Consider the following 11381-nt stretch of genomic DNA (forward strand, 5'->3'; position numbering starts at 1 on the left):
GCCATCTTGATACATGCAATCTTAAAAGAGATCTAATGGAGCCCCAAGGTATTTGTAGCTTTTTATCTATCAGTGGTGTAGCTGAGCTGTATGAATATAAATAACAGACTTGTGTTGGTTACAAAACAGTCACTGCTTATCATGCTGACAGAGGTGCAGATGACAGCTGTCTTTCTAGGTCTAGTTGTAGAGTTCGATAGAGGAAACACAAGACTGGAAAGGTTCCTTGTTTGTGAGTCAGGTTGTTACTTTGTATACACTGGCAGGGCTATTTATTTTCATTATGTAGAGTGGTTTGAAAGAACCATCCATGGTTCTTCATCCAAGCTCACATCCATGCTCTTATTCTTAGTTTTGTTTTTGATTCACGTTGGCTGTTGTAGATGCTCAGTCTTCTCCAGGTATTCACATGCAAGTGACTGAGACATGCCAAATTTACCAGCAGCTTCTCATTAGTGGCTCTTCCTTGATTATGACATCTGGTAATGTTGATGACAATAACAGAAGAAAAATGTGAAGTTCAGTCATTTGGAAATTACTTAAGTGGAGGCCATTTTGCACAGTGTGATGTTGAAATGTTAGGAATGATTGAGGCCAGATTTATAGCTCAAGCAGTTTTACATCTGTATTTCATTTGTGAGTAACCAATACAAAAAAACACCTTTAAAACATTTTAATCATTTCCCAACTGACCAAGAGCTCAAAATATTCTGTCAGCAATATAACCTGGACCACAGAATTGTTGTTGTTGAAAGGAATTTCCAGAGAATCATGATATGGCTAGTCCAACAAACCTGTACTAGTCAAGGCTGTCAGTATCTCACTTTTGTCTCTGCAGAATGATTCTCAACTGCTGGTCAGTAGGAGAGGTTCCTGTAATATTCATGTATATGACAAAGAGACCATTCACAAATTTTTAGCTATGAAGAAGGACAGCTCATATTTATCCTTCTTCAGTAATGGCTGTCCTGCAGATTGTCCTGCTGTGGCAGCTTCTCTCCAATACCATCCACAGCCCAGCATGACAGAGTGTCATGCAGAAATAGGATGAATGATGTGAATTTGGTGACTAGGCTGTTAACAAATTAACTGCTTTTCACAGTTATGCAAAACCATTCATTTACAATGATAGTTGTTGAACATGTCTGATCAATTTAGGGCACACAGTGAGCACAAACTGAGTTTCAACTGTATTTAATGCCACCCAAATATTCTCCTTACATGGCACAGATCCAAAACCTCAGGCAAAATTATTCTCTATAACACACTTGATTAACACTGCCACATACAATTCTCAATGGCCCAAGGAGCTGAGGTTAACAAATATAAATGAAGCCATCTTATGAAGCCAGTCAGTGTACCAAACACAGGCATGCATTGCTTTGCAATGGAAGTTAAACTCCCAATTCAGTGCCTAATCACTTTCTTAAGTGCGCACCCACAAGACAAAGATGCACTTAAATGTCCCCCATGTCCCTAGAAGGGCAAAAATAATAGTTCTTTCCTGACAAGGCAGCTCTTCTGCCTGCACACCACATAAGGCAAGGCAATAAGACAAAATTCCCATCCAAGATACAGCAGATAAATAAGTGGAGTAGAACTTTCTAAAACAGACTCAGAATCATTGCCAGCAACAAAGGGGGGTTTTCACAATTTTTGCATGTCCATGGTTGGGTCATAAACCAAGATGCTCTGATTAACTTCAAAATTCCTATTTGCCAGTGTTATCACCTTTGAGGTAGCAATCATCTTTGTTACCTGTCTGCCAGACCTCCTAAAGCTGAGGGGAAAACAAGGTTTGATGAAAAATTGACAAGATTTTATGATGAGTTGCTCTACTCCCAGCACTATGCTCCCCACAGACAAGGCCCAATGCTGCGTTTGCAGAAAGCAAATTGAAAGACGAGAAGTTCCAACTATTTGCCCTTCTCACTGTCCTTTTTCTCTCTTATAGGCAGGAAAGCTGAATACAGTGACTGAAGTGATGGAAATTCAACTGACCAGGGGAGGGGGGGTTCTTTGAACAGATGCCTGTTCCTTTTCAAGTAAATGTGTTGGTCTCTGATATATGACATGCATATAATAAATGTAGAAGTTTTATCCTATATTTACTTCTAAACCAGAGTTCCCCTCTTCCCCGAAAGATTTACTATCTGGTTTTGGCCCCATGGTCACAAGGATTCACTTCCCCTGTGCACTGGCTGATGGGAGCCACACAGTTTTTTTCTTGGAAGGTAAGTGGCACTCTTATAATGACAGAAATGCCTGTTTGAATCACAAGTTCCAGTGCACACACTGAATGCCATGGGGCTGAACTGTGAGCAGAATAGCTGACCAGGAGCTTCGTCTTGTTTTACCAGACTGAGGCCATTCACTGAGTTTAATGCCTCCCTGTTGTCTTCGTGGATCTTTCTGGGGCAGGCACCAAGTCTGAAGAGAAATTCTCACATCTGTACCTATGACAGACTGTCTGACCAGCAAAACCTGGTATGCAGAGCTGGTCCTGCAGGAGTGAGCATCTTAGACAGCTGAGGGCACCAATATAGCTGAGCTGCAGCCCCAAAGATCCTACTGGACTGATTCATGTTTCATTTCTTTGATCTCCCAGTGATATTTTAGTTATTCAGGACTGTTTGAGCTGGTGCTCTCTTCCTGATTAGTCCATGACCCAGTAAACCACACCAAACCTACTCAAAGTAGAAGGCAGACCCCTAGAAGTCTCATGTACTCAAAATCAGAACAAAACTGTTTTGCTGAAGCAAATATGATTACAGACAAAGCAACTGCCTGCACTTAAGTCCCCAGAAAGACACTAATTGTTGGCAAACAGCAACTATTAACAAACATGAAAAATGATAGTGTCAAGATATACAATGTAATTATCTGTACACAAAACTGCAATAAGAACCCTGTATAGCTATGAATAAAGGGCTTTGTTTGTTAAACTGGCCATTTCTCAACACTTGGATGAATGTGAACAAGTTCAAACATAAATCAGAGATATAAGCCAGGACACCTCAACACTGGTGATAAGTCTTCAAGAGTCTGGACTGGACAACACCTTTCAAATAAAATATACTTCCATAATAGATGCTGTTTATTTTCCTCTACTTCCCTGTTGGCAAAGATACTTACTGACCAATTTATTTTTCACTGCTTGCAAATTTTCTGGCTGCCCCTTCTGATTGTAAACATTGGTGGAAGAATATTTATTTGTTTAGAAGTATACTCTTGGAAAGAATGATAAAAAGTATTCTTCTAAAAAGCTATTCTTCAGCTAAAACCCTGAAGCATAGGCCAAATTTGAGAAGAAATTACTTTGGCATTGTCAAATCTTGTGATTTTTATTCTACCTCTTCAACATGCAAGACATTTTATCCAGAGGAAGTGCGAAGAAAAGGAAGTGGGAATCCTGGATTTTGATTTTAGTTTCAGCATTTGCTGAAATTAAACCTAATAAAGTACCCAAGGAGGAGAAGCTGACATCAGTTTGCATCAGTGAAAAATGGGACCATGGTGCTGCTGTGGACATGGTTGTGGGCACAGAACACCAGGCTGAGTGATGGGCACATGAGAGAGAAACAACTTTAGTTCCATGCTTCCAGCCATTGTTAAATCATAAAAAGCTAGAAAATTTGTCCCAGACAAGTTTGCCCAAAATTCAGAAGGGAAATAAAAATACGGCAACAACTGCAGCCTTTTTATTCCCCAGTAATTATTTTTGAAGAAAAAATGGAACTCCATACGGCTGATTCCTTTTAGCAAAGGTGCAAGGTTAACAATGTTCCTTTCTCTTTGCAAATGCTCATATTAGTCAAGAGCAAAGCAGATTTGTTCCTTATCTTCCTTATGAATTTTTAGATACAATACAAAACAGCTTTGTGACTAAGTATTTTTTCATTGAACAAAATCTGAGTTGTATAAACCTGTCAGTGAAACACTTGCAATGTTTCTGACAAAAAAAGAAAAAAAAAACCTGGCTTCATACAAAAAAAAAAAAGTGATGAAGATTTTTTTTTAATGTGATGCTTTTCTGTTCTGTGGTAATCAACATGATCTGAGTATCCTTGGAGAAAACCAGTGTGACATGATTTCAATTAAGAGGAAAGATTTCTGTGTGTCTGTTGCCCTAAACACTGGTCAGCCTTTGGTGTCCCTGCCCAACGCAGTGAGCAAGGCAAAGGGGATTACTCCTTCCCGGCAGTTTTGTTGTGGAGTGGTGGCACTAGAAGAGCAGTCACTATCCTGTTACAATTCTAACTCTTTTTTCCCACCAGAGGTCCTTTCCCTTCCAGTGGATGATTTCTGCCTGTAGTTTATCCTGTGTGGTCCCCTGCCAAATTCTTTTCCAGCGGAAGTTTGTGGCTCATCAGACAAGGCTTTCAAATCACTCACATTTGGAAAAGTCATCTTTGCTTTCCCTGGGAATGCACAGCTTACAAATATCTTGTCTTTAAAAGTTCACATTTTTCATTTGCTTGCCCTCATACGGAATTCCCAGGAAAAGTAGTGTGCAAGTTTGCAGTGTGACTTTGCAGTTGTTTGCTGCAAGGTTTTCTTAGCTACTGAAAACACTGAACTCCTTGTCTTTTCTACAGACACACGAAAATCCAAGACAAATTAATCCTCATGATGGGAAAGCTCCACCTGGACCTTTCAAACTGCATGAAGTGGGAGTTCAATAACAACTTGCTGTAGGAACAGAGTAGCACATTTCCCAAGCACCTTGGACAATACCAAGCAGAAATTATCCTGTCTGGGGAAAGGAGAGAAACCAACCCCTGCTTGCTTTACTTGAGCTGTGTTTACAGCCAGGTCTTCAAGACAGGAGGGTAAATGTGGAGTGCCCCATGCAGTAATCTTGCCCTCAACCATAATTATGCTGTATTTCACACTTCAAGCCCAGACAAGAGGAGCAGCAGTGACTGCCTGATACTCTGATTAGCAAATCAGAAGCCCAGTCTTCCCGCTGAGCTGAGAAGCCAGTTGTTAATAGCCAGGCTTTGGTGATTTCCAGATGGCATGACAGGAGCTGAAGGAAGACAATTAACAGGTAATTGCAAATAGTTTATCAGGGAAACTATTTCCATCAATAGACAAAACAGTTCCCCATCAGGCTCGCAATTTAACTAGACAGAAATAATAGTAATTCTGGGCTTGCCATTTCTTAAGTGATTTACTCTTTGTCACTTTGTCCCTATGTTCACCCAGATAGTCTGACCTAGTGCAGCCCAGCTGAAGAGGAAAAATGCCTGGAACAGCCAATGTGCAGAGAGCATCAGCTGCGTCTCTCAACTCCCCAGTATCATCCTCATATGCTTCATCACACAGCATACCCAGCCCCACTTAAACTAAAATGATCAAGAAGAGCCAAAGCCACCCTTAGAACAGCAGAGAAAAGCACCCAGTGTGAGCAGCATTAAAATACAAGTCACAGACTATTGCTCCACAAAACGTGAGCACACAGGAAGGGTAAAACTCATTCAGCAGTTCCTCACAACTTTCTTCCCCCTTGATGGCTCAACATGGGCTCCTAAGCCCCACTGTCTGCACAATGCTACTACTTTCACCTCCCTTAATGTATCCTGCTCACCACTCCTCAGTCTCAGTGCCCCACAAACACAACTTTTAATAAGCTCCTGTAAAGGTAGGGCAGCAAGTTACCCCCCAGCTTACAGACAAAACAGCAAGACACACAGCTAAAGACCACAAATAGCTATGCTGTGAAATGAAGCATCAAGTTCTACCTGGTTTTAGGTACCCACCCGAAGTGGGGTCAGCATAGCTCCTTCACACTCCCCCAGAATAACACTAATGACAAACATCTACCTGTCAGTGCCATGCTATCTTGAGTAAAGGCTGATGTTTGAGGACATGATTTGCAGTCTTTACACTGTGTTCCCAGGTTTTAACCAGCATTCACCATTCAGCCACACTGATCTTGTGTGCACAGCATCTTCTCAACTCTGCATATCCCCTCTAGACATCCTCAAACCACCATGCAACCTTCCTCTTGTACATTCAACACACAAAACTATGACAGTGATTAACCTGCCTCATATGCAATCAATTACCCAACTCTACAGGCAAGTCCTCAAGACTCCACATTTCACTCTGTCTCCATAAGGTCATCCATCACAATAAAAATGCCTATCTTCAGCACTGGCAAATTCCTCTTGGGACAGGTAACTATCCTACAGGTACAGACTGTTTGTACAGCTCTCAGAGACGTGTAGGAAGCAAAGAGGAGCAATCAGAGAAAGAAAGACCAGAGAAGGAATAATTGTATGAATCTGACCAAAGAAAAGTTAATGGAGATTGATGGGAAGAAATGGTTCCTAGACAAAGGAGGAGTCCAGGAAAAAGTGACAGATTTCCCATTATTTGAGACTACTTAGGGTAGCTTGGACAGAGTTTGGGAAGGAATAATAGCCCTGAGTTTTTGCATGCATCATCTGCCAAATAACTACTGCAGAACTGGCTTGCTGCTACAGCATTTATTTTCTGTATCATTTTTTGCAGATATTTCAGCTGCACAGAGGAGCTATGCTTTACTCACTTAGTCTTGTTAGGTGGAAAGCAATATCCTAATCACTGCTGATCTTCAAATTCAGGCAGGTCTCTCCCACTCCCTGCTGGCAGGTATGCAAACAGTGTTACAAAACTTCTGCACCTTCTTCCTAGTCAGAGCATAAGGTACAATGTTAAAGTGATCCTCCATATAAACATCACTGTGTTCCTTAGCACAAAGTTCACTGAGCCCTTTGGTGTAAATTGTGTTTTATTTCAACCAGGAAAGAATCAGAACTACCAGAAACAAAAGTAAACATGCTAAACCAAGCAGCATATTTATGTCCTCATGATCCTAATATTCTAATTGCCCAATTCAGAGATTTAGCCAAACATGTAACAACCTCCTTTTGTCCTTTAGGATGCCTTTGAGAGGGAGGAACGTGATCATGCACAGATGCAGATTGTCGTGAATGGTTGTGGAGTCTCCCTCACTGGAGATATTCAAGAACTACCTGGACACAATCCTGTGCCATGTGCTCTGGGATGACCTTGCTTGAGCAGAAAGGCTGGACCAGATTACTCACTGTGGTCTCTTCCAGCCTGACCCATTCGGTGATTGGGAGGTCAGTGGAGCTGGGTACTTTTCCTGTTACAGGACTGAAATACAGCCAGGACAAATATTCCAGTCCTGAAGCCAGTGTCAAGGTGTACTGACACAAACAGTGCACACTGCTCTGCAGACCTGTGCAGATGTCACACAGCAGACTTGAAGGAACTTCCCATTTCTACAGATGTATCTTCCTCTTGCTGAGAGATCTCAAAGAAGTTTTTCTGATGACCTTTTCCTTCTGCTTCATGGGAATGTTTTGGATGGTCAGTTAAGAGCGGGAGCCAACTCCCTTGAAACCAGCCACAACCTCACCACCCTCTTACACCCACAGGAACACCTCCTTTGCTAGCAGCATTAGCCATGGTGTCCTGGAGGAATCACCACCACCAGCAGAGATGAGAGACAGTGGTTCCTCAGAGTCTGCTCTGTATCACTTGAGAACAGATTGTTCCAATATGTTGTACGGGTTTCATGAGACAGACAACTTTGGGACATAAGGTGTAATTATAGTGCAATTTCAATTAAGAGTCAAACTGTGGTCCAATAAGGTAAAAAGGTCAGTGCTATATCTAGCAATACAGCTGGATGGTGGTTTTGCACTTGGCTACAAAACGAAGGGAAATCCTAACTGGGCCAAAAATAGCCCTGTCTTCAGCCATGATTTGCTGCCAAGCATCAATCCCAGAGCAAATTCTGAAGGGATATTTGCTGGGATTTACAGTTTAAGCAATGCATTATGCACTCCTGTGTTTTAGCAGGTTTAGGCTGCAACTTCCTCTCTTTCCAGAAAGCTTTTTTTTACTCTGCTCCTTCCCAAGCTTTGATTACAAAAGAACTAGATAAAAAGATCCTCCTTTATAGAGAGTGTCTCAGCTGTCAAGTTTTACATTATGGAAAAAAAAAGAAAACTAGCACATTGTCCTGCTGTAGCTTAAACAAGGATTTAAGGAGCAAACACAGAAGACAGACTTGCCAATTAATCATCAACAGTGGGAAATTATCTCAGAGCACCTCCTAGGGGATGAAGTCTGAGAAAACATCTGGCAGGGAATTGGATGAAGCACTAACTAGGAAAACAAATGAGTTAGCAGAGCATTCAAAAGGCAATATAAAGGCAACATAACTTGTTCAAGCTCTAAAATTCCCTCAAAAATGCAGTATACTCAAAGGTGTTGCACCGTGCTTAACATCAAAGACATGAAAGAGTATACTAAGCAAGAGGCTGAATAAGAAACCAGCTGAAAAATGAGGAGGAAAGCAGAGATCAGTAAATTCCCATGGTGGCTGGAACCACTACTGTAGGGGGGTCAGCCCTGGCACTACAACTGTTTCTTGGGGATTATACAAGTGGCTTAGACCATACACAAAGCACAACATGTTTACAAGAAGTCAAATAACTGCTAGACAGGAAAATTATTTTTCTTCAAATAGGTCTTAGCCTGGAAGTAAATTTTTGGAAAAAAATTGTGTGGCTGCTTTTTTGCAGTCATAGATATGGAGCCAAATGACAACAGATTACAGAGTTAATGAAATCCTCAGTCTGGCTTTTCACGTTGAGTCTGCAAATGTTCACACATGTCCATGAATGCTGCTAATCCCAAGGACTGGAGACAGAACAAGCCCTCCATCTGAGCCCCCTTTGCAAATAACCTCTGCCATCAGCAGGAATACTATATATCCTATTAAAATTTTGGCAGCTACAGCTGGGAACTTGGTTTTAAAGCTGGCCAGCTACGATGTCAGACACGTGCTCATGTCAGCCAACCATGAAGTGTCATCCAATTTTAAGTGCAAATAGCCTTCCAGTACCGTGTACAAGGATGTCCAGGGGAGCAGAATCTCTATAGCCTGCATCAGAAATAGAGGATACATCTTGGGGAAGGAAAGGCTGAGTCAGGCACGAGAGCAATGAATTTTACATCAGACTGGAATAGAAGGGCCTTTCCAAATAAAGCAGACATCGTAAAAATAATTGGTCTTTTTCTGATGTCCACAAAAATAAAAGATTTATCTGGGCCAGATTAAAAAACCTTAACACTTGGGCACAGAGAACTATGCCAACAAGATCTGAGCAGAGATAAAATGCATCTGGAATATAACATGAAAAGCAGATTGTGGGGCTCTGAGCTTCTCACTCACAGATATCACGGAAAAGGAGAAAACCCTGAAAAATTAAAAAAACTCCCAACAATTGGCATGTTTTTACCTAAGTAACAACATCTGACCTGACAGCAAATTATGGGTAAAATCACATAATCTGCTCCTTCTGGAATAGGCAACATTTTCACCCTGTTCAACAATGCTGGTGAAAAAACTGAATAGCTCAAGTATACCTCTTGTCCAGAGATAACTTGCTTCCAAGAAACCTTTGGCAAAGTGGGCACTGCCTCCATATCATAGATTCTCTTTAATCTAGGTTTCTTACGAAAAGGTTCCTTATTTATCTATGCTTTCCAGAAAGCTGTCAGAAACTATTGTAATCGGAGCAGAAATGAACTGATTTCATCTTGCTCACACTCATGAGAACTGCCATCCACTTCAGCAGGACAGATTCACACACACACACAAAAAAAAGGATAATCAGTTGGAGACCTTCCTCATGGTTTTGAATGTACTAAAAGTGTGTTTCCCAAATATGCTTGTGTGCAGTTGATAACAAATGCAGCAGCAGATCCATCATTTTGTTGATAAATGTTTTGAAAGACATTAAATCCATGGGCAATCCCATTATGGTAGAGAAAAGTATCTTAAAAACTGCTCATGAGCTCCTCTTTGGAGGAAACACCTTTTATTAGCACTGGAAAAACACCAGTTTTATGTTTGGTGGAGCAAAGGCAAGCACTGATTACTGGAGTATCATGCCAGAATAGAAGTGCAACCTTTTTAGCATCAGCATCAAGACAGAAATCTGTGGCAGCAATGCAAATACAATACTCTACCCAGCTCTCAGTCATGGTGCCTGAGCCAGAAATATGGACAGAATAAAGAATTAAAAAATTTGGGAGTGTGCATGACTGCCCACAGCTGCACAAAACATGCAGGAGAAAACTGCTTTGCTTCAAGGCTGCTGGACAAAAAGGCTTCTCACTTGAGATCTGCTTCAGTGCTCCCTAAGCCAAGTGGAAGACAAGCTGTTCCATAGGGGCCCAGAGCAGAAATGATTGAGTCAGAACCTTTACACACCCTAACAACTTAAAGAAATTAAAGGAAGAGCCCAGGAAAGACTTGCTGGCAGTTCTCAGCCTTCTGCACCTGACAATGTGAGCGGCCAATTTGTTTGGATATCTTGCCATTTGCAGTTTGATGTGACATGAGAAACAAAACTTCTTGTCCTGACTGCTATTTGAACCCAGCATTCAAATCCCAAAGGAAAAGGCTTCATTAAAGATGCTAGTTCCCAACACAAGACACATACCAAACAACACCCCAAGCTCTGGCTAATTAACTTTTTATCTCCTAAGCTCTCTGCCCTTTTGCTGGAATCACACCACTCTTGCTCCTACACCTGGTTTTCCATCCTTCCCTGTGATCCCAGTGCCTTTGGCTCAGTCTGAATTCCCCACCTCCTCTAGGCCAGCCCCTTGCATTCAGTGTTCCTGCAGCCTGACAGCCAGATGTGGAGCTCAGCCTCAGCACCACTCTGCTTTCTTTTTCATTCAGACTAAAGAGCTGCATCAGCAGTTGACATCTATTTGGTTATACCTTTCTTAAAAGTCATTTTACTTGCACACGTGATCAACTGAAAAATGCTCACATCTGCTAGAAAAAGCAGACAGATTCTCCAGCTTACCCTGTGGATGCAACAGAGGAGCCAGGACTCAGTTTCTCACTAGGAATACCTCCAGATCACACTGGACACAATCATCAATCCAGGAAGGCAAGCTGCTACACAAACCACAAACTATCTGTCAACACCCAGAACTGATCCTGCCCAATTTCCTAAATAACTCAGAGCCACAATGTCATTCTGCTATATCCAAGAACTCTGCTAACATTTCTTGGACTGCCCATCTCCAACTATCAATATATTGAGATCCATATTCTCTGTACACTCATAATTTAAAGGCAGAAGCTGGGAATTAAAGTATTACCCACTTCCAAAGCTCTCCCTGCACAGAAGGTGTCAAAACAAGCAGCAGCCCCTGCATTCCCTTCATTCACATGAAAAAAAAAAAAAAAAGATTGATCAGGAGGAGAGTTTACTGCTCCCAACAACTTCCTAATGTGCCTGATGCAGACATGGCAGCAGAGCACCCCA

Source organism: Motacilla alba, chromosome 6 (genome assembly GCF_015832195.1).
Source record: "Motacilla alba alba isolate MOTALB_02 chromosome 6, Motacilla_alba_V1.0_pri, whole genome shotgun sequence".
In the NCBI taxonomy this organism is placed as follows: domain Eukaryota; kingdom Metazoa; phylum Chordata; class Aves; order Passeriformes; family Motacillidae; genus Motacilla; species Motacilla alba.